The 21,895-nt window shown below is 43.6% G+C and overlaps 1 protein-coding gene across 18 annotated transcripts in view; it reads left to right on the forward strand.

Annotated features, from left to right (window-relative positions):
- RERE (arginine-glutamic acid dipeptide repeats) overlaps window positions 1–21,895 on the forward strand; it is a 350,074-nt gene that overhangs the window by 58,163 nt on the left and 270,016 nt on the right. Inside the window, exon 1 of one of the 18 annotated variants that reach the window (XM_081923427.1) lies at window positions 2,262–2,391. The exons of 15 other annotated variants lie outside the window; for them this stretch is intronic. The gene's annotated coding sequence lies outside the window, so the exon portion shown is untranslated. Of the gene's footprint in view, window positions 1–2,261; window positions 2,420–10,008; window positions 10,615–21,895 lie in introns of those variants that run through there. 2 more of the 18 variants (XM_081923426.1, XM_081923425.1) reach the window with 2 other exon arrangements.

Genomic DNA, 21,895 nt, shown 5'->3' on the forward strand with positions numbered 1-21,895 from the left:
CCTAATGGTGCCCTCCAAGCTTCTCTATCTAGTCCTCAGAACCCTCCCCAAAGCACATTGTCTCTCCCCTCTTCCCAGGTCATGCACTTTGCTGGCCCTGTATCATACCTTGAGTGTTTTTGCTTTACTGTAATGTGCTGTTGAACTCTGTTAATGCCTCTGGCTTGCCTAGGTGGAGGATAGAGAGAGCTACGTGTAGAAACTAGTCTACTGTGCAAAGGTATTCTTTGCATTAATTGCCCCACCCACTTTTGCTTCTTGCCCCAGCTCCCACTTGCATCTGACCTCTGGAGGGTTTCCCAGAAGGGAATGCAGACCTCTGACTGGAAAAAGGTTCCTCTCACCTATCTTAAAACCTCTTGCCAGAAAACAATTTTAGCGTCTGTTCCCGTTGATCCACCCTGGAAAGGATACAGTATTCCAAAATTGAATGTCGCCAGAGAAAAGTTCTTCTTTGTTGAACTCACATGCCACCAACAAACTGGACTTGTAGAAGGGATTCATTTGAATATCTTAATGTATGGGAAGAGGGGCATTGTCAGGTATTTGGATTGCAAATTGTTTATATCTTTGAAAGATAAGCATCAGCACCTGGAATTGGGCCCCAAAGGGAATAAGCAGCCAATGTAATTCTTTCAGAAGTATTGTAATATGACCCCACCTGACTAGGCCAGTCAGAATTCTAGCAGTTAAACCCTTTTGTTATGGTTGCTGTTTCAGTGTGTGGAGTAGTAATAGTTACTTGCTAGGTTGCTTTTGAGCACGCAAGTTGCTTGCACTTGCCAATTTCCTATAATGGGGCTTGTTAATGTGCTATGCTAGTGAGGTCCAGCGCTAGTGAGGTGGAGTAGCTAAGACTGAACCCACAAACCAGGAACTATAGGCTGTAAACTAACTAGGTGACCTTTATTCAGCAAGCTCTGGTCTTTCAACCTTGGCTCACCATCTAGGTGCTGAAGATGCATCTCTTTACCTCTTTACCCTGGCCTTTGACACTTGATATGCAGATTTTAGGACCCACTTTATTCTTGTTGTGGTAAGTCCTTTTTTAAGGTTGTATGTTAAATTGTTGTGACCTGCCATGGGACCTTGGGATGAAGGGTGGGTGATAAATCATCATCATCATCATCATTAGAGGGGAATAATATTGTCCTATTGTATGGGGTCCTTGTGATTATCAAAATTTTGATTTTTTTTTTATATTAATTTAATAATTAACACCGTGAATACTTATGTGAACACTTGAGACAGCAATTTAAATGCTCTGGTTATGATGAGGGAGATTAGTCCTAAAGTTTTACTTTTTATATTAAAGTAATACAGTGGTGCCCCGCAAGACGAAATTAATTCGTTCCGCAATTTTTGTCGTCTAGCGAATTTTTCGTCTTGCGAAGCACGAAATCCCATAGGAATGCATTGAAAATCAATTAATGCGTTCCTATGGTCAAAAAAAGTCTAAACAAAGCCAAATTTGGTACAACAACAGTTTATTAACTGCTCTTTAAAGTCACACATACTGTAAAGAGCAGTTCAAAAACTGAAGGGAAAATAAATTAACTTTATAAACAAAACATGTCTTTGTTTTTAGACGTCGCGAGACGTTTTCGTCTTGCGAAGCAAGCCCATAGGGGAAATTCGTCTTGCGAGGCAAATCGAAAACGGAAAAACCTTTTGTCTAGCGAGTTTTTTGTCTTGCGAGGCATTCGTCTTGCGAGGTACCACTGTAATGCATTTTGGGTACTTCATATTTAACAATGATTTTGGGTGGCATATTCATGGAGAAATAATAGAACATTTCAAGGTTGGAAATATTTTAGCTTCCTCCCTACCTCCTTTCCATAGTTGCCAAAAAATTAGAAATTGGCATCGGCCCTTTGCATGAGGAGTCAAGGAGGATTATTAGGTGCCAATGCCAAGATTTCAGACTTCTGACTGATGAGGTGTTTGGGTCTTTTCCAGCCCTGGAAGATCCTGGGGTTAAATAGGCTCACTTTTAGCTTCATGGTTTTCATAGACAGTGCTCAAAGGAACATACACCATTTGCTCTGGAGTTGTAGTTTGGGATGGAATCAAAGCATCCCATGTTAGAAGTGAGACTTGAAGAGACAAATTCCTTCCCCTTTTGAAATTAATAATAACAATAGTGAAAATTATTTTTAAGTTACTGGTGCTGTGACCTGTGGAATCTTCCTTATGCAATATTCTAAAACTGCCAGTTTCTCTTGTGGGCGCCAGGGTGGTGGTGACAGTTGGTGGCGAGATATTAAAAAAGACAAGACCACAGTCAGTACCTGCTGAGCTTTCAAAGTACAGCCTGCTGAAAAGGAGAATTGAGATGACTCGACGCAGCGAGAGGCAGAAGCAGGCTACTGATAAGAAAGCAGAAAAAAGGTTTCAAGGAGAGAAATGTGCAGTGCATGTGTGTAAAGAAGCTTTGAGTGTTGCTTACTTTATTTGGATAAAGAAATACATGGTTGGTGCCAACATTTTGGAGAACAAACGTAGACCACATCTGTTGTACCAACCTCATATTGTGTCAGACCGGCTTAACTGTCATGGCTTCCCACAGCAGAACCATGTGCTGAGTGGGGTATTAACTCTAGCGGGAAGTCGTTAATGAACATCTTTTAACTGGCTTGTTGGATTTCACAATAAAATGTCTATATAGCTAAATCCTGGGAGTGGTTTCTCAGAAGCAAAGTTCCATAGTGTCTAGTGAGGCTTACTCACAAGAAAACATGTCTAGGATTTTTTTTGCTATTTTTATTTATTTAAAAAAATCACTATTTGCAAGGCACTTGGGAAATTTTTAGCTTAGAAAGGCAGATCATCCTCCATAATACTTGCCAATATGTAAAATATCTGTGCACTTTAGGGCTTGGGAAGTAGCCGGATAATACATCACGTGCCCTTACCTTACAAATTTGTGTGGGCAAAAAGTTGTAAGACAGTTTTCTGAGGTTCCATGGGGTGGGGAGAGTAGAGTGATTACTTATGCATCCAAAGAAAAAGAGGACACTGATTTGCATATGGTAATTTTTATGTATAGGTGCAAATTTGGAGATGTTGTTGTTTAGTCGTGTCCGACTCTTCACGCCAGGCACTCCTGTCTTCCACTGCCTCCCGCAGTTTGGTCAAACTCATGTTAGTAGCTTCGAGAACACTGTCCAACCATCTCGTCCTCTGTCATCCCCTTCTCCTTGTGCTCTCAATCTTTCCCAACATCAGGGTCTTTTCCAGGGAGTCTTCTCTTCTCATGAGGTGGCCAAAGTATTGGAGTCTCAGCTTCAGGATCTGAACTTTGGAGATAATTGCTGTAATTTAAATATAAATACAGTATAGCTCACCATAGTGGCGAAGACAGTGAGCAGGGGCCTGTGTTGTACCTGTTTAGTCAGGTGTGGGATGGATGGGGTGGTGAGCTGATTGAGCATGGGCAGCAGCCCCTAGTTATTAATAAAAAGTTAGAATGAGATGTAACCTAACTGGGGGTAGGGAGGTAGATTTTTTTGGCAAACTCTAAGCTCTGTTTGGTATGAGTTAAGCAGGTTTGCTTGGTCAGATTCCAGGTCGTGCAGCAACAAAGCGTCACATCAAACCTGTTTTTAGCAACATTTGTCAAGATCACATCTCCATTGTTCTTGATAATGGATTTAACAAACTTTCTCCAGTTAGTGCAAATTGTGTTCGCTAAACAAAGCGTGTGAAACTTGTTCTGAAGGCCATAGAGGTTGTAAGCTGTGATCTCTTTTCTCCACTCACCCCCATTCCATTTCTTTCTGGGTGCCCCCCCCCAACTGTGACCTGTTCAGCTTTTAAGTGCTTAGTAAATTTTAATAATGCATTTCTAATGTGATCTGTCTGATAAGGCAAAGTGCTCTTACAATTAGTATTCCCTGCTGAAGTATGTTTATCTGGTAGCCTTTAAGCAGCTGTCTCCTCCTCTTGGCACAGTTTGTCTACTAGGTGAAGTATTTATGCATGCCTTGATAAGAGCTAATTCTCTCAGAAGGAATTTCTGAGAATGGCTGTTACCCAATAGATATTGGGAGTATATATCCATTTAATGTTCTTCAGGTGTACTAAAGCTCTTGCAAGAAGGTAGAAGTTATTTCTGTGCTCTCTGTGCAGAAAGTAGCACCTTGGTTGCATACCATTGAATGTTTTTGTGGGCTGTTCTGTGCTTTTTGGCAAGCCTTCGCCCCGCCTCCGGTCCCCGTCTGATGTGGTGCAGTGTGTTTATGTATGCCAGTGGTTTTGAAATGTTCCGCTTTCTGGGAATCCTTTCTATCTTATTGCATGCAGCAAAGTCCCAGACCTAGCTAATGTTTCCAATGAAATGAGGTGATAGAATTTTAATGGGTGCAAGTTGAGTCTGGGAAAGACTTCTGCCTGGGATACACTAGCTCAACCAGTGTAGACAGTGCTGAGCTGGGTGGACCAATGGTCTGACTTGATAGTGTCAGTAGGACTTCACATTGCAGGTGGGGAGGGGGAGATTATACTTGTGATTGCTCCCTTAATGTAAGAGAGCCCTCTCTCCATAAAGTACTCCCTGAAAGTAGAAAGAAAGCTCGTAGGGTGTTTTCTAATTGCAGGGAGGTTTTTCCACAGAAGAATAAGGTATGTATAGACCAGGCCTCGAATCTTGTAAAAGGCTGGCCAGGACTCTCATTGTATCAGTGGACCAGTGGGAACTGTGAGAATGTGCCTTAGAACAGGCTGAATGCTTTCCCATCACCTGCACATCCCAAGTGAGGACTATTGATCACAGGCAAGCTGTCTTTCAGAGAAGCTTGCCTTCCATTTACTGAGGTTCTTTGTTGAGGGACCCCTGATAAACATACAAGGAAGCCCAGGTTTGAAAACCAGGAAGCAAACATATCAAGCATGCAGAGTATTTAAGGTTATAGGTGACTTTTCAGTCGTTGAAGCAATCTGTGTTCACCTGTTTAGGTTATTTTCTCTCTCAAACACACACGTTATCTTATTCAAAAATGCACTTTCTCTCTCTTTCTCTCCTCTCCTACAAATAGCAGGAGTTAATGACAGTGTGTCAAAGCTTTACTTTGAATTTCCCCAGCTTTTGTTGGTTTGTGTCACAACCTTAATGTTACTTAAACTAGGTATTCTATTTAATTATAATGCTTATAATAAAGTCAGATGTCAGCTCACTTGGCTGCATGCTTAGGCCTGTACAAGGCTGAGTGCTTTGCTTGTAACTGCATCCCTTGTCTCCTTTCATTATCTGTTAATGGTACTCAACATGACAGGGTTGTTTTGATAAATGGAGACCGCACTGAAACACGGCCTGGATTTCTTTCTGCTCAGGATTGGGAGTGGCCTTTACTCAGCATCAGGCAGTCATGCTGATTGTGTGAGCGTGCTTGCAAGCATGCATGTGTTTTAAGGGGTATTGCTGTTTAACCATAAACACCCCTAGCTATTATATGATCTACCACTTCAGTCTGTTGATGTTTTCTCCTATGATTTATTTCTTCTGTGATACTCTGAGGAATGTGGATCCTTTTTTTAGCCAGGTTGCCCTTGCTTGCAGCTGGTTTAATTTTAAACTAATTTTAAGTGGCAATCTGTTCAAATCTTTGAAGAATTGACTGGATTCCTAATTATTTTTGACTTTTGTGGCTGTGTACACACACTACACATTTAAAACGCATACACCCCCTCCAAGAATCCTAGAAACTGTAGTTTACCCACCTGGGACCTCCAATTCCCAGGATCCTTAACAAACCACAGTTCCCAGGCTTCTTGGGGGGGGGGGTGCTTTAAATGCATGGCGTGCACATAGCCTTAGATGCACAAATATCAATGCACATCATTGCTGAATCTAAAATAGTAATGGGTTCACATCTAAGTGCTACAGGGAGCCAGTTTTGTATAGCAGTTAAAATGCCAAACTAGGAATACTTTATTGAATTGAAACTTTATTGAAACTTTATTGAATTGAAATGTGTGTTCAGTTGCCTATTCAGGCATGAGGTTGTCTGGATAACCTTTGGCCATCATGTATGATCTCTCAGCCTAACCTACCTCATCAGTTGTTGTTGAGGTAAATTGGGTGGTAGCACCATGTATGCCATCTTGAGCTATTTGCAGGAATGCAGGGTGTAAATCTGCTGAGTCAGATTTGCTGCATGTGCTTCATACAGTGCTTGAGAGACTGTTTGCAAGATCTGACACTATTACCATCCTACATCTCCTCTGACAGTTCTGTTTTCTCTTTCTAGACTTGGGGAGGAAATTTCAATTTTTGTTTGTTGGTTGAGTAAAGCTTTTTTTTTTTTACCTTGCTCTTAAGGCAGCCTACAGTTGAATCTGCATGTTGTAGCCCGCAATAAAATACAAAATAAACAAAGAGGATATAATAGAACAAATAACAAATCAGGGAGATTCATACCTTGACAGGCCAAATGCAACACTAGCAGAAGGGCCATCAGAGAAGTAATGAGATGGACCTCTTTTGGCAAGTCATTTCACTTTTCAAGTGTGGCCATAGAAGTGCGATTTAGTAATATAATGTTAAGAAACAATTCTGTGAGACTGTCTAGAGATGTCATGTATGCTGCTTTCTCATCCTTCTAAGCTTATTATCTGCTTTTCTATTGGAAATACAATGTTGTTTAAGAATATAAGTTTATAATGCACCATTCTTCCCTGTGCACCCTCTATTTAGACTGTGTCTCTAGAACCTATGCAATGTTTCAAACACTTGAGCCAAAAGAAGGAAAGGAACATTGTAATATTAGGGAGCCATGAAGGTGCTGTGAGAAATTGAGAGCGTTGTTCCTCAAAAAGACCACCTTAAATACCTTGACCAAGATAACACAAGGGGCTGCATTCACACTGCTCCTTGATTACCAACTTGACTGCTGCAGTAGCTACTGGAAAAGCCTGTATTGGTATTTGAGCCAACATGGTTCTCTGCACCAGAAAAGGATCCAATAAATGTAGCATTCACCTCTTCTGGCTGATGTGTTTGGTTCAGTTTAGTTGTTACTGGAAATGGTCAATAATAGTTCCAAGCATTTCAGGGAAGCTAGTATTAAGATGGAGAAACTTGCAGACGGACAGGTGGCAGGGTTGGTGTTCCTGACTGGAGATAGCTGAGTAGAGCATCCTTTGTTAAAAGCTGTCCCCTTTTATTCTGTAGTCTCTCTCAGGAAATGAGAGTTTGGGGGTGGATCCAGGCCCCTAAGGAATTATCTGAATTCTTTACCTTATTGTAGGCAAGTAGGGAGAACACAAACTCACCACCTCGTGACATGCCCCACATTTTTCAAGATTCTCCTAAAGGGGGTGATGTGCTAGATTGCCATGTGACTGTGACATTTGATGAGCCATTGTCACACTTACCGGCAGTGCAGGGATGGGAAACTGGTGGCCCTTTCAAAGTTGTTGGATTACAGCTCTCATCATCCATTGCCATGGGGCTGATGAGAGTGAGTCCAGCAAAGGTTCCCCCCCCCCCTTGCAATAGTAGCTTCAGCATTTCTGTTTCCACCTCAACTGTTTGGCTCACATCCACCCGTCTTTTTTCTCATAATGAAGAAGGCTGGACTAAGGCATGCTAGAGTCCTAGAGGCATGTGTGTCTCTATGTAGAAATGGTTAAGACTGAGATTCATTGCAGGAGAAATATACACGTTTCTGAGTACAACTACAGAAGGCTTTCTCATTCATACCAGCCCGTTTTCTGCCATGCAGACTTATGATGATGCTGGTGATTGACGACACATTTTTTCACATAGCCTGAATATGTGTAAGACGGGGAGAGAATTCTCCTGGAATCGCTGGGAGGTAAACACTACATCAAGCCATGGCTGGAGCAATCTGTCCTTCCTGTGGCTTGCTGTGTGGCAGGCCACACTTGATTAAAAAATTGGAAGAGGGGCTAAATGAAATGTCGGCTTTTGTCGCTTGACTCTGGGATTGATTTTTTTTGGCTCTGGCCAGTGCAGTTCCATCACTGAGCCTCTTGGTTATGAAGCTTATTTTCACTGAGCACATTCCCCTCTGATGGGCTCCCATTGAGAAGCTAATGTGCGGCGCTGATCTTTCAAGGGAGCAGAGCTTGCAGTACAAGCTGCCTTTCTGAGTGTATTGATCACAGGGCGGCCTTTCAGGGTGGCAAAGGGTGTTATACTTCATTAGCTGGGTTGGCGGTTTAGGCAGCTGCTTGTCGCTGGTGCAGAATAGATTAAAGCTTCAAGTACAGACCTTTAAAAGAAAAAAATATCTAGCAAAGGCCTTGAGAGTACAGCAGTCTAAATAAAATGCCAGCTGCTAAAGCAATAAATATACAATCAATAATAAGCAATAAATGTGAAACCTGGATACCTAGCCTAAATACTGAGCACTAGCTTAGGTGAATTGGTTGCTCCTGTAACCTACCAGCTGTCTGGGCATTTTGGGTGGAATTCAATGGAACGTTCTCTTCCTTCCCATCCTCTTGGTGTATCCTTATGGGAATTCTAAACCTTGGGAATAAGTGCAAAGATGAGTTTCAGATTATAGTTATTTATGGTTATGGAGCACAATGTTTACATGACATTTAGTGTGCAGAATCAGAAAATTACTTGGAGTTGGTGGGGGGACTTCAAAGCTAAGTTTTCCTCAGAGAATACCCAGTGAAATTTGTTGACCAAACTTGCTCATGGGGATTAATTTCAATGAGCCTTTTCTGAACAGGTTTGGCATTTGAAATGACCCTGTGTAAAAGTGATCATGACACCCTTTTTAACCTCCTTTTATGGATTTAAAAAACAGTACTGAGGTAGCATTAAACAGCTGAAGCTAAAAACCGCAATAAAAGAAAAGAGGACAGAGTTTTTAAATTATCCATTCCCACAGTGCTGGTGGTGGTCCACAGATCCTCCATTTTCTGGTTACCTGTGCATTGCAGTGTGGGGAATGCATTTTGTTTGTGGAGGCAGCTATAATTTTGGGGAGGGGCAAAACCATCATTGTATTTATTACTTCCTAATCATTGCATTAATGAGTTTGGGAGGGGTGGTTGAAAGGTTTTTTGTTCCCCTGCAATGACATGTTTTGTTTGAAAACAAAGCTGGCATGGGCTGTGTGGGTGCACCTGCATTAGTACATCTCACATTGCATTAGGTGTAGTTCTTCTCCAGTGTAATGTTAAAAGGGAGCGTCCGCTGACAGATGGATATTTATTCTCCCGTGCAAAAAGGGGGCCGGTGGTGTAGGTGGATTTTAACAAAATGGCTTACTGGTTGAATCAACTGCAAACCAATCCCTCTGTGTAGCCATGATGCCTCTAATGTGCCACTAAATTGGCATTTTTTGCTTTTCCCATCCTCAGCGTTATTTGTCCCGTTTTCTTTTCTCCCCCCGCCCCCGCCGTTTTAAATGTTCCTCCACCTCTCTGCTTTTTGATCTGCGTCTCCTCCACGCCGTGTGAGTGTTTGATCTGCATTTGTGAGAACCGAAGCAGGAAGGTTGGGGGGGGGAGGGAGAGAGAGAAGGAAGAAGGTTGCTTTTGCATTAATATTCCTGGGCTGCTGCTGCATCTCGCTCGCGCTCGGATGTGAGCAGCGGCAGATCACTCGCGGGGATGCTTTGCCTCTTTAATATCTTGCTTGCAGATGCATTTTCTAGCTGACCACGCTATTAAAGAGCCGCCATCAATCACCCAGCCAGCTTCTCCCTGTTCCGGCTCGGATTGGGGCGGGGGGAGAGAAATCTAGGAAGGAAGGCAGGAGCTGTGCGCGCTCGCTCGCATCGCCCAACATTGGCAAGGATGTCGAGCAGCCCGTGAGCCCAGGCATCCTACTGGCCCTGGTCAGCACGGAGCCGGGGGGCTGGCTGGCTCCGAGTCGGTGGCCCCCGCCGGGCCGCCCGCCCGCCGTTTTGCACTGAGCCCGGTCGGGAGGCAGCGCCAGGCTGCTGGACTCCGCTCCGGGTTTTCCCGCGCGCCGCCGCTTGTTGTCTTTGGGAGGCTGTGCTTCTCTCTCCCTCTCCTGGTGTCTGGGTTGAAAGCAAAAGCGACTGGGTCACACAGAGGCATGTGGAGGTGGCTGCGACCGAGGAGCGGCAGCTAAGCAGGGCGGCTGGTGGATGTGCCGCGGAGGGGCCCGGGGAGCGCAGCCCGCCGCGCCAAGGCAGGGAGCTGCCGCCGCAGCCGCTTCCTCCAGTCGGGATCCTTCTCCGGCCCGGGCAATGCCGCCGTTGCTGCTGCTCCTCTTCTCGCCCGCACCACTGCCTGGCCCAGCAGCGGCGCTGCAGTGAAGCGGGGGCCTCCTTTTGTTCGCCAAGTGCATCTCTCTCTCTCTCTCTCTCTCTCCTCTGGCCCCCTTCTTTTCTTTCTCTCTTCCCCTCTCCTCCTCCTCCTCCTTCCTTCCTCTTCCTCCCCCTCCCTCCCTCCATGGGCATTGCATGTGGGATTGAACGCAGTAGCAGCAGCAGCTCCCTCTTCCTTTCCTGCGTGCCCTGGAGAAGCAGCTCGAGGTCCGCCGGGGTCAGACTGAAACAGCTGCTGTGATTGCAGGCTGGTTGCCTTGGCCCCGCATCTCCAGGAATTCTCCTCCTCCTTGTTGTTCTTTGCCGAGCGGAAAGTCCAAGGCTGGCTGGGGTGAGTGAGCCAGTGTGTGCCGCCTGGCCTGGGGGGTGGGGGGTGGGCTTGCTAAAGCGGGTGGGTCTGGCTGACTCGCACGCACATGTCTTTTTTGGGGGGGTATCCCCCCTCAAGACTCGGTTCCTTGTGTGAAGATGAGGCAACTTAATGTGCAGTTTGAGGTTGGGGTTCGCACCCCGAAGCGTGGGGTCATCTCCCTGGATTGCCTAAGTGATGTTTACATTGAAGGGTGTGTGTGTTTGTGTGTGAATGGGAGACAGAGAGATCACAATCAAGTTGAGTTTCCTCTAGAGTGTGGCTTCGGATTCCCCAGCCTTGAGAGAGGGGGAAAAAATAACTTAAGAAAAACAACAACAAAAACATATCACCAGCTGGGTAGATAAAACACTTGACTCCTTCCACTTAATTTGTAATAGCTTAGAAATGCGGGAGGAGGAGGGGAGAGAAAATAATTTCAAGGAAACTTGGATCTGCTTGGTAGGTATTGTGTTAGCTATTATTGGCCCAGGGCACTGTTCCAGAACACTTTAAGGTTACAAGTCCCCCCTTTTTTTGTCAGGGGATTTAAAAATGAGTCTCTTTGTTTTTTTACTTCTGTACATTTCTGTTCCCACACAAGTTTAGCAACAACAACAAAAGGTTGTACTAAACTAGGTGAAACTTCAAAAGCTTTGTTGTTGTTTTAAAAAATCCAAGAGAAGTTTGCAGTGCAGGTTTTCTTGTTTTATGGAGGGGAGTAGAGGGGGATCTTTCACTCTACTTGCTGGAGTGTAGCAGAAGTGTGTACTGGAATGCCTTTTATGTTTTTTTTTAATTGGTGCCCAGCTCAGTCTAAAAGGCCCTTTTTATAATATTGACTCAACTTTGTTCTCAGTTGATGTGACAGGGAGACCCGCTCAACCACTTCTTGTTTCCCGAGACAGAAACCAGCTCTGCTTTTGTTCAGTACAATTGGGATTTTGTTTTCGGCTTCTCTGGAGGGCATGTGGCTTTGCCCTACATGGGGTGCTGTGCGTATGCGTGATTGGATGGCCTCCTTTCAGCCATGTGGGATTTTTTAATGATACATGAACCCAAATGGCAGTTGACAGGAGCCTTCCATCCACTTGCTCTGGGACTGAGCCCCATGGGCAGAAAGGGAATTGGAGAACTGGAGGGATTGTTTCTCTGTGAAGTCTTGTTTATCCTTTTGTTGTTGTTAACATGTTTCTGGTCTTTTTAATATTTAGAGGACAAAAAAGTCTGGTTAGAAATGCTATATTCTTCTGGTTGTGCATTTCTGGGAAAGAAGTTAATTTAAGCAGGATTGAAAGTCTTAGAAACTGAGGGGGACATAATTATAGTGTTAAAGGCATTGATCTCTAGGCAATTAGTTCCAGGATTGCAACCAGCTCTGCAATTCGGGGTGGGGTGGGGGCTGAATTGCTGTTTAAAGGCAGTCCATACTTTTCAAAACAGCCCCAGTTTCCTAGTAAGAAATTACACTGCACAGATATCTTCTTCCCCCTTTTTTTAATAAAAAGAAAAGATCTTTAACAGCAGCTAGGGAATTAGGAGATTTCCATTTGGATCCACCTCTCTTCTCTTTCCCCTCATGTAATTTAGGAGTGTGCTATTTGGTAACAAATCCCTGCGACCTGTGTGTGTGTCTTCAATCCAGGATTCTTCAGTGTTTATTGTTACTCTGCTTGGGCAGCCTCTGTGAGCTTGGCGGGCTGTTCTTCAAATGTTATTTGATCTGGCTGCAGGATAGAATTCACTAGGATTACACTGTGGGGCTTCTCTCTCTCTTCCACCCCCCTCCCTGTGGCTACTGAAAGTTGATGCATCAGCGTGTGCTGTTTAGTAGCATATTTTTAAGCCCTGACTCTGTGTGTGTGCATTCCCTTTTTTAAGCAGGATCCCTGAGAGGGAGGGCCGTTTAGAATTTGCCTTGTTCTGTGGTTCACATTTATGAATTGAGGCGAGGGCTGACGTAATCTCTCCCTCTTGCCACTTCCTTTGTGTGCTTTCTCCTAGTTTATAGCGTGGGGCTTCTGCCTCTGTCTCTCTCTCTCTGCCTGTATGTGTGTGTGTGATTGTGTGTGTGTGTGTGTGTGTGTGTGTGTGAGAGAGAGAGAGAGAATTAAAAAAAAAAATTCAAACAGAGGCGGTTGTTTTCTCACATGCTTCCCCTAACCCCTCCAGTCTACTGTTGTATTGGTTGTAACCAGTCCACTTGCTCCTTAAATTTATACATCATTTTTTTGAGGAAATGCTGGCAGGGTTCAGCAAATCGCTTGCCTGGGATGTGGGTTAGCCTTTTTATTTTAATTAATGTAACAATGCGTACAGCTGTTATGTCAGAATGCATTGACTCTTTGGTAATGTAGTGTACCATACACTGGAGGTTGCCTGGAATTGCTTGGTGGAGTTTGCTGACACTTCCTTTTCTCCCTCCCCCTTTTTAATTCATGTGATGGGCGCTAGACAGGCTTTTGTTTCCTGCTGTTGGTAACTAATGGCTCATTTTGTGTGTGTTTCTTAAAAGCTCCTTTGGTTTGGCAGAGAGATGGTGGTGAAGGACAGGAAATATCTCTATTCCTCCCCCCCTTTGGTAAACCTGTTTGCATAGTCATGTTTAGTGCTGTTCTAGCCACCTGGTCAATGCCTAGGAAGCCAGCATTTATTTATTTAGAGGATTTTTAACCCTTATTTTTAGCCAGAAAGGCTCCCAGAGTGGCTTACATTCAGTCCCAGCTTGTAGGTTTACAATCTGAAACGAAACAAAAACACACACACAAGGGGAACGGGACAAGGAGGGAAGAGGAGAAAAACCCAATACACTCTGCCACCAATTCTTAAACAGTCGTTCTTATAATAACCAGCTGGCATAGAAACAGTTCAGGGGTAAGGATGTGTCTTCCAGTAGCCAGGGTCTGTTGTTCAGAGATGCATACTTGAGCAGTTGTCAAGGCCCTGAGAAGCACAGCTGCCCAGGGAACATCAGGATTTATTTATTTTTTAAGTCTAGGATATCTGGGTCTGGAAGCCTAAATTATGGGACAGCCTGTTGACACACGTCTTTCTATTGGGTTGTAGCCAACTGAGTCTTACTCAGAGGAGACTGGTTAATATTCATGGGTGCAAGTTAGTCATGTTCATTAATTTCAGTGGGGCTGCTCTGAGTAGGACTAGCATTGGGTAAAACCCACTGAGTACACCATAGAATGAAATGAAACCGGTGTGATATAGTGGATAGGAATTTGCTTGTGGAAAGCTTGGGTGCAAATTGCTTCTGAGCAGTGGAGGCTCACCCCCACCCCTGCAATTCCATATTTATTGCCTTAGGGCGTCTAGTCTTGCACTCATTTCCCAGCCAGTTGACTCTGGGAAAGCTCATAGGAAAGGTAAGAGGAAGGTGGTATTCAGCATTGTCTTGGCCACATGGTGAAAAGCCATTGATAGTCTTATTAGTTGAACATATTGGGAGAATGAAATGAAATACGGATCTATGCCTGTTTTATGCCTCATCCTAGATTCTGAAAAGGTATTTTAAATGAAACTAGAAGTAGCACATCAGTGACATTGTGAAGAGGCTAGCAAAGACATACCATGCAGGGTATAAGCAGATTGGGGGGGGGGTGAGGGTGTCTTGGGATGTAGGTGTGACAGTAGCTTTCTGCTCTTAAATGATGTTTCTGATGAACCTTTTATTTTGATTTTTTAAAATTATGCAAACACAAAATCCACAATAGGAGTGTGTGCTGTTGTTTTTAAAAAATAATTGTATCCTGTTCTTATGTGGAACCTCAGAGGGCCTCTCATTGGAAAGACTGATTAGTTCCGCACCTGCTTACCTTCAGCAATGTTGCAGCATCAGGCACTGCTTTCAGTCCCTTCACTTTGGGTCAGGACTCAATTGCTTCTAATATTCCTCTATTGCATATTGTTGGTTCAGCAGTATGTCTCAACCAGCAGCAAATGTTGCTGCCCTTTTGCATATTCTGGAAGCACCTCAGTCAGTGGTGCGATGAAGGCATGTATGCTGTGGAAGAGAGTGTTGGGGAGAGGGTGAGCAACTGGCCAAACCTGCAAGGTTCAGCATGCATGAAATTTGTTTGTACATACAACTAATAGGGTGCCTTGACTGGAGACCTGATTAATTGGTAGTAAGCCATACAGTAGGAGAGGCAGGTGAATGTTACGGTAGGGCAGTTCTTCAGAGAAATAATGAATGGCTTGAAGAAAACCTCACTATGAGGATCAGAAAGTTTTGTCTATCTCACCCTTCCTACCCTACATTGGTGTAGGAAATAGGATTTGTGTCTGTGTGGGGAATGGAGCCATTTAGCAATGCAGGGAAGTGAGTCAGATTAAAAACTATAGCACAGGCTACTCCTATAGGGCTTTTGCTGGGCACAGCTTCTGTTGCTTAATCTCAGGGCAGGTGTTGCCTTACTGTGGTAACAGGTATGAGACTCATTGTATGAGAGTCTTGGGGCAGAAGGCAAGCAAAGCCAGCACAAGGCAGAGTGAATGACAGGCAGTGCCAGCTATTTCTACTTTGCTCCCCATCTTTCTCCTTGCTGTGTTCTATCTAAAGTGGAGGAAATTGACTGGATGCATTTAAGAAGGCAAGTAGATAGGAGCTGGCTGAGGTTGGTGTTGCAGCGCTCCATTCATCCTAATGGGTCAGTCTCTTGGACATGGAGTGAAACTTGCAGAAAGTTGCATGAGATTGTTGCAGTTGCTGTTAGACACATAGGAAGAAGCTGTCTTATAGCAGGTTGAATTTATTTGTCTACCTACCCCAGGGCTTTTTATTCTGATGGGCAGCAGCTCCCCAGGGTCTCAGACAAGAGTCTTTCCATCCATCCCCTGCTTCCTCAGCCTTTTAACTGGAGATACCAACAATTGATCTAGGGGCCTGCTGTATGTGATGCATGTGTTCTCTACTGTTGAGCTATATTGTGGGTGGACCTTTCCTGTTCATGTGTGGCTTATGCTGCTCTGCATGTTAGGCAGGGGCCAACATTTTGACTCCTTGATTATAAAAATATTTAAAAGAATGTGGAGCAGTGAAGCATGAAGAAGGGAGAGTTCAGCAATTTCTAGGGCAATCACAAGCCTGCAGTTGATCAGCCATGCACTTGGACCCTTGCTGGTAAAATGTAAGCTTGCAGTCAGCTCTTTGTATACCCGCTTTCCCCTCGAACGCAGTAAATAACTACTGCATGTTTGACAAGCAGACTTCAAGCGAAATGCCTCCTGAGGGTGCCTTCTGCCTTGTTGACAGGTGTCTTCACTCTCTCCCCATCAGGTTATTTAGTGATAATGTAAAAATGCTGGCTAATAATAGTGTCGTCCTCAGGCCATATCCTGGTTGCAAACCCTGGCAAGAATTTAAAACAGATTCCCATCTATGGTGCAATGTCTGGGCAGACGGCTATCTTGTCAACTATGAAAATGAGCCAGAGGATAATTTGTGATATGCATATTTAGTAATCATGCTGCAAAATGGCTGTCGAGCCTGTATAGTCACTTTCACACCTGGTTTTTGTGGTGCAAGCTGTCAAGATTCAGGTATTGAAAGCATGGGGAAAAGAGTGTTAGTAGGGAGCCAAAATTAAATGTTTAGAAATGATTTAAAGGCAAGAACCTTTAAGTCCTCAGTTCAGTTTTCAGCTCAGGTATGATACATCTGTGGGGAGGGAGAGAAGGTATAGTTACAGGTAAGCCACTGCCTCAGTTTCAGCCTCCCCATGTATAATGTGGGTACAGTAAAGGCTTGTCTTGTCTTTTTGTTGTAAAGATCACAAAGAATTACTGTATAAGGGGACTCAGATTTAAGAAAATGAGGGGAGATATATCCATGTATAAGACGCCCCCTAATTTTTGACATTATTTTTAAGAAAAAAAACCTAGTCTTATACATGGAAAAATATGGTATATGCAAAATCATTAGACCACAAAAGAAATGTGTTATATTTTGACTGCCTGGCAATTGGAGGTAAGCTCCTTTCCCCTTCCCAACATTAACTTTGGCTTCAGGATACGCATGTACCAATGCAAACAAGGTTCCCTAATAAGCCATAGTTTACAGACTCACTTCATATCAGGGTTGCAGTCTCTGATTTACAAGATGGGTGTGGGGGCAAGTGCATTTTTCATGAGGCTGATTCCCACTTTGCAAACCATGATTTCCAGGACCCAGAAAGATGACTGCATTAGTCTTTTTTGGTGTTTTTATTGGGTTGAAGGTTTGTTACATTGCTATGGGAGAGAATTCTCAGTTTACCAGGAGGGTATGCTGGAAATGGGTTGAAACAGCATTACGATGCAGGTATAGAATTTTATCCATCCTGTCCCCAAGAGTCATATATTTTCACTTTACAAATGTTTTTCCTGGCAGGTGAGATAAGTGTTCTCTCCCCCCCCCCCTTTTAATTTTGACCTTGTGATGTACTGCAGGGACTCATAGTGTCAGGGAAAGGTGTGAATGGCTGATATAAATCTATTTTTCTTTTGCTCTTGCCAAGATAAGGTCTCAGCTCTTGCATAAAAGCTTCCCTGAAACACCATGGGTTTGTGTTTGTTTCTATTATTAAGGACAACTTCTCATCTGACAGCAGGGAGAGAATCTTTTCTCTTCCCACCATTCGCAAAAGTATGGGGGAAATGAGAGCTGTAAATTCTACATTAGCAGCATGACTGCACACTTCCTCGAGGGGGAAGTAAGAGTGCAAATTTTCCCAGGAATGATTCATTGTGATTAGCTTCTTCTGTGAAAATGGTTATAATTTAGGTGCAACAACCTAAGGTTCTGTGCCAGACTTGGCTGTGTTGCAGTCTTAATTCCTAGAAGTTAGACGTGGTTGCTGCTGTGCCCTCTTTCCTCCCCCCCCTTTCCTCCCCCCTCCAAAGTCTAGACACACTCTTCTACCAAAGCTGAACATGAAAGGCCTCAAAGTTTTGCTTTAAGGTTGAGCTGCTTCAAAGGATGGCCGTCGGTATTCTGAAAGATTTTAGGTTTTTCTTGTTACCTTGCAGGAGATGGGCACAATCCAGAGAAAGCTAAAGGTCCCACATGTGCCTTATTGCCCATGGTTTGTGGCCACCCACTGGCCCATATGCAGTATCACTTCCGTGCCTCACAGTGTCACAGCATTGGCTGCTTTTGAACATAACATAAGAAGAGCCTTTGGGATCAGTGCAGTGGCCCATCTGGTTCAGCATCCTGTACTCGGTGGCCAACCAAATGCCAATGGAAAGCCTGCAAGCCAGGCCTGAGTGCAACAATGCTCTCATTTTTGATTCCTAGCAACTGGTATTGAGAGGCATACTGCTCTGACAGTGGAGGTAGAACATAGCCCTCAAGGTGTCTATGAATTTGTCTACTCATCTTTGAAAGCCATCCAAGTTGGTGGCCACCACTGCCTTTTGTGGAAGGAAATTCCCTAATTTAACTGTGTCTTGTGTGTGAATTAGCCTTTTCTTTTGTCTGTCCTGAATCTTCTAGTACTTAGCTTTGCTGGGTGTCGCCAAGTTCTAGGGTTCTGAGAGAGGAAATTAAACTTTCTCTTCACTATGCACAATTATTTCTGTAACGTCACATTTTACTTGCCTTTTCTCTAAAGGAAAAAAGGGAAAAAAACAACTTCAAAGTTGTAACTTTTCCTCATAAGGGAGTTACTCCATCATAATTTTGGCAGCTCTTTTTTGAACCTTTCTCAACTCTGCTATATACCTTTGGAGGAGAGGCGACCAGAACTGTATTTCAAGTGTGGTTGCACCATCCACTTTGAAACTGTCCTAGTCAGGGGTCTGAATGGACTGGAAATACTGATGTGGAGAAGCTGAATAATCTCTTCAGGAGCTGAATACCCCTTTCTTGCTTAGTTTTAGGCTGTGGGAATCCTCCTTAAGCCTTTGCTAGGGATCTGGTGCCTTAGGAAAGCAATTATGTCCCCCACCCCCATGAGGATGTATTGGACCTTGTATGCAGCATGCTTTTTCTCACCCCCCCAAAAAAGACTGATTCTGTAACACTGAGGTGTGAACACTTGATTTTGTGATCCCTCTTGAGTAGGCTATTAGGCCTTCCATGCTGAATTTGAGCCCATGTATGTAAGTTCACTTTTGCAGGAGCTGGTCACTTGGGTTCCCTTGCCCCCAGAACTGATAACTTATCCTGGATTCAATTACGCTTTTACTGCCCCAGTGTACTCTAAGGCAGTACAATAATTGATTTAAAAAGGATGCACACCCACCCATCCTTGCCAGCATTTGAGTGCATTCTTATGGATAAAGTGGGGATTGTAATGTGAAAAAGGAGGAGCCCTGCTGGACCCAACTAAAAGTGCATCTAGCTGAGCATCCTGTTTCCATTACATACCTTTGGGGTTTGAAGGCAACAGCTCTCCCCTGTTTATTGTCTGTACCACCTTCTGAACACGGGGGCTCCATTTTGCTATCATAGCCCTTGATAAGCCCATCCTTTCATGAATTTGTCTTAATTGCTTTCTCCTCCATCTGTGGCTGTGAATTCCAGCGAGTCATTATTAGGGATTGGGTATAGAGTGGAGGGGTGTGTTGTTGTTTAGCATTAATTACTGTGGAGTGCAAATGATGATGTATTGAAGTGTCCAGCAAATCCAGCAACCTTTGGAAGTCCCTGTCCTACAGTCATTTATTTGCTTTGAGTTGAACCAACTGATACTCTAAAGATGCCCCCCATCAAGATCAATGTGTAATTCTAATTCAATTTTCTTCTCTTGCGAGTGCAGGAAGAAAAAAGATTATTTTCTTCCTTCTTGAAATCTCAGGTTGGATGCAAGAACTCCTGATTTTATATTTACCCACAGCATGATGATTTCTGTGATTGCTCGTTTTTTAATATATTTTTTTAGCAAGCATGAATGCCCACAGCAGGTGGTTATGTTACAAGGCAGTATCAAGACAGTGCAAAGGAAATGATTGAGGGAGAATGTAGGAGACTGTAAGCCTTGAGCAGTCGAGGGAAAATCCCTCTCTTTAAATCTGGCAGTGCATTCCCTAGAGAACTTGCTTTTATAAGTAGTCAAAACATACTGTGTTTTGCTCGGTTTTCTCTTCCCTCGCCTGTGAAGCCTAGCGCAAGGGAGTTATGAGCAAGCCAAGGTTATTGGATCATTTGGAGGCTGATTACCTGTGCACAGTGTAATAAAGTAATTATGAATACTGTATGAAAATTGGCTGCAGTCTATTTCAACACATTATGGCTGTTTGCCTCTTCCTTCAAAAAAAGAGGAAAAGTTTGGCTCTTTTAAATATATATATATTGAGGGTGTTTTGCATATTCAAAGCATGTTGGTGGGCTCGCTTCCAATTGCACAGTTTAAAAAAGCATTTGTAGAAAAACAAGAAGAGAGACAAGAGGTCTTCAACAGGTGAGTTGGGACCCACTATTGGGTCTCAGCCAAACCTAAGACAGCAGCATTGCCACCATACAAATACATTGTAGACAATTAAGGAGTGGGTTCCCAAATGCATGTTTGGGTTAAAGGTGGGCTCTGGTTTTGAAAAGGTTGAAGACAACTGATCTAGACCTATCCACTTTCTGCAGCCTTGCAAATAATTCATTGCCTTCTCACCCGTATGTACCACTTACAAGAAGAGAACCATATATAGGAACTCTTTGTTCTAAGTCAAAGGCCATCACAGTTTGTAAATAAATAGAACACAGCATCCACAAGAACTTCGGTTCCATCTGCACTACATATTTAAAGCGGTATCATACCGCCTTAAATAGTCATGACTTCCTCCAAATAATCCTGGGAGCTTTCGTTTGTTATGAGTGCTGAGAGTTTTTTCCTTCACAGGCCTACAATTCCCAGAGTGTTTTAACAATCAGTCTCTCTTCCCAGAAAACTCTGGGAATTGTGGCTCACAAATTAAAATGACAGAAAGCCTAAGTGTTTGTCATCATAGAGTTTTCTTTTTCTGGAGATTGGATTCCCATAAGCTGTTGTGGGTTCAGCTTTTACCATTTCTGCTTAAATAGCGCTTTCCATCAACACACAAGACAAAATGCCAAATGTACACTGTTCTCCAAGATGCTGCTTGCTATAGAAATTCCATGTCAAAGAGGAACACCCTTTAAAAGCTTGCACTATAAATAGGACAATTGGCATGTTCTTGCTGCTTGTGCAGCTGTGAATGTTTTGAATATAGTTGGGACTGCAATGGGGGATTGTTCATAATAATAATAATATCCCTGGCTGGCAAAATATTTAATGCACTGGAACATTTGGTCCTTCAAAACCCCTTCTAAGTAATGCACTGTTACTGATACGCATGAAGGAATGCCTTAGTCTGTTTGTCAAGCCCAGGTAAGAAGTGAAGAGCATGGGAAATGTGGCGTCTGTTGGAAGGATTTCACTTTTAATAAAAGCATCTTTCTTTTCCTTACACATGAAATTGTTTACTCTATTTCAGTTTAAAATTTGGAAATGGGGCCTGTAGGGGCTGGATCTGGTCCTTTCACAATCAGTTCACCATCCCTGAATATTGAAAAGGCTTTTTGTGAAAATATCCTATATTCCACTGAATTAAAGCAAGGATTTCTTTGGTGCTGCAGCATTCATTCTTGCTCAAGGGGGGAACAGCTCAGCAGTCAACACATGCTAGGAGTTACCCAGTCTGCAGTGAATTACATCTGGGCCTGCAGATCTTAAATTTTATCTCATGGGAGAGGTTAGGCTGCTGGGGGTGGGGGGAAACAGGCAGTGCTGAATAGGTTTAATTGGGTCCTGCATGCCTGCTTAATAGAAACCTGGTGATTTTTTTGTTACTCAATTGGTTCTGCATCAGGTTTCATAGGCAAGGGGGAAACCCTGTGTCTTGGAGGAGGCAATCTATGACATTGGTTACATTTGCTCATGAGGAAAAAGACTTGAAAAGTACATTTTGCATGAATTTTTTGTATGTGCATATGATATCCACATCCTAGTGCTGCTTCCTTGAGTTGCGTGTTGTCATTGGATCTCTCTCCCACCCCTCTATCAAGAAAAGGAGTGGCTGAGATTCAAAGCTTTCCTGGAACTCCCTTTTAACCTGCAAGTTTACAAGTAACTAGCCCACAAGCTTTTACTAGTCTTCCTGCCCACACAGGTCTGCATAAGTAATCTGGGGTCTAAAAGGGTTCAGGGATAAACTACTGCACTCGGTTAAAGCCTTGGTGCTAGACCAACATTCATCCAATAGAGAGGTTCTCAAGCTTATTTGGCCTACTGCCCTCTTGTAAAAACACACACAC

The sequence above is a fragment of the Podarcis melisellensis genome, assembly GCF_964234715.1.
Source record: "Podarcis melisellensis genome assembly, chromosome: 8".
Lineage (NCBI taxonomy): Eukaryota > Metazoa > Chordata > Lepidosauria > Squamata > Lacertidae > Podarcis > Podarcis melisellensis.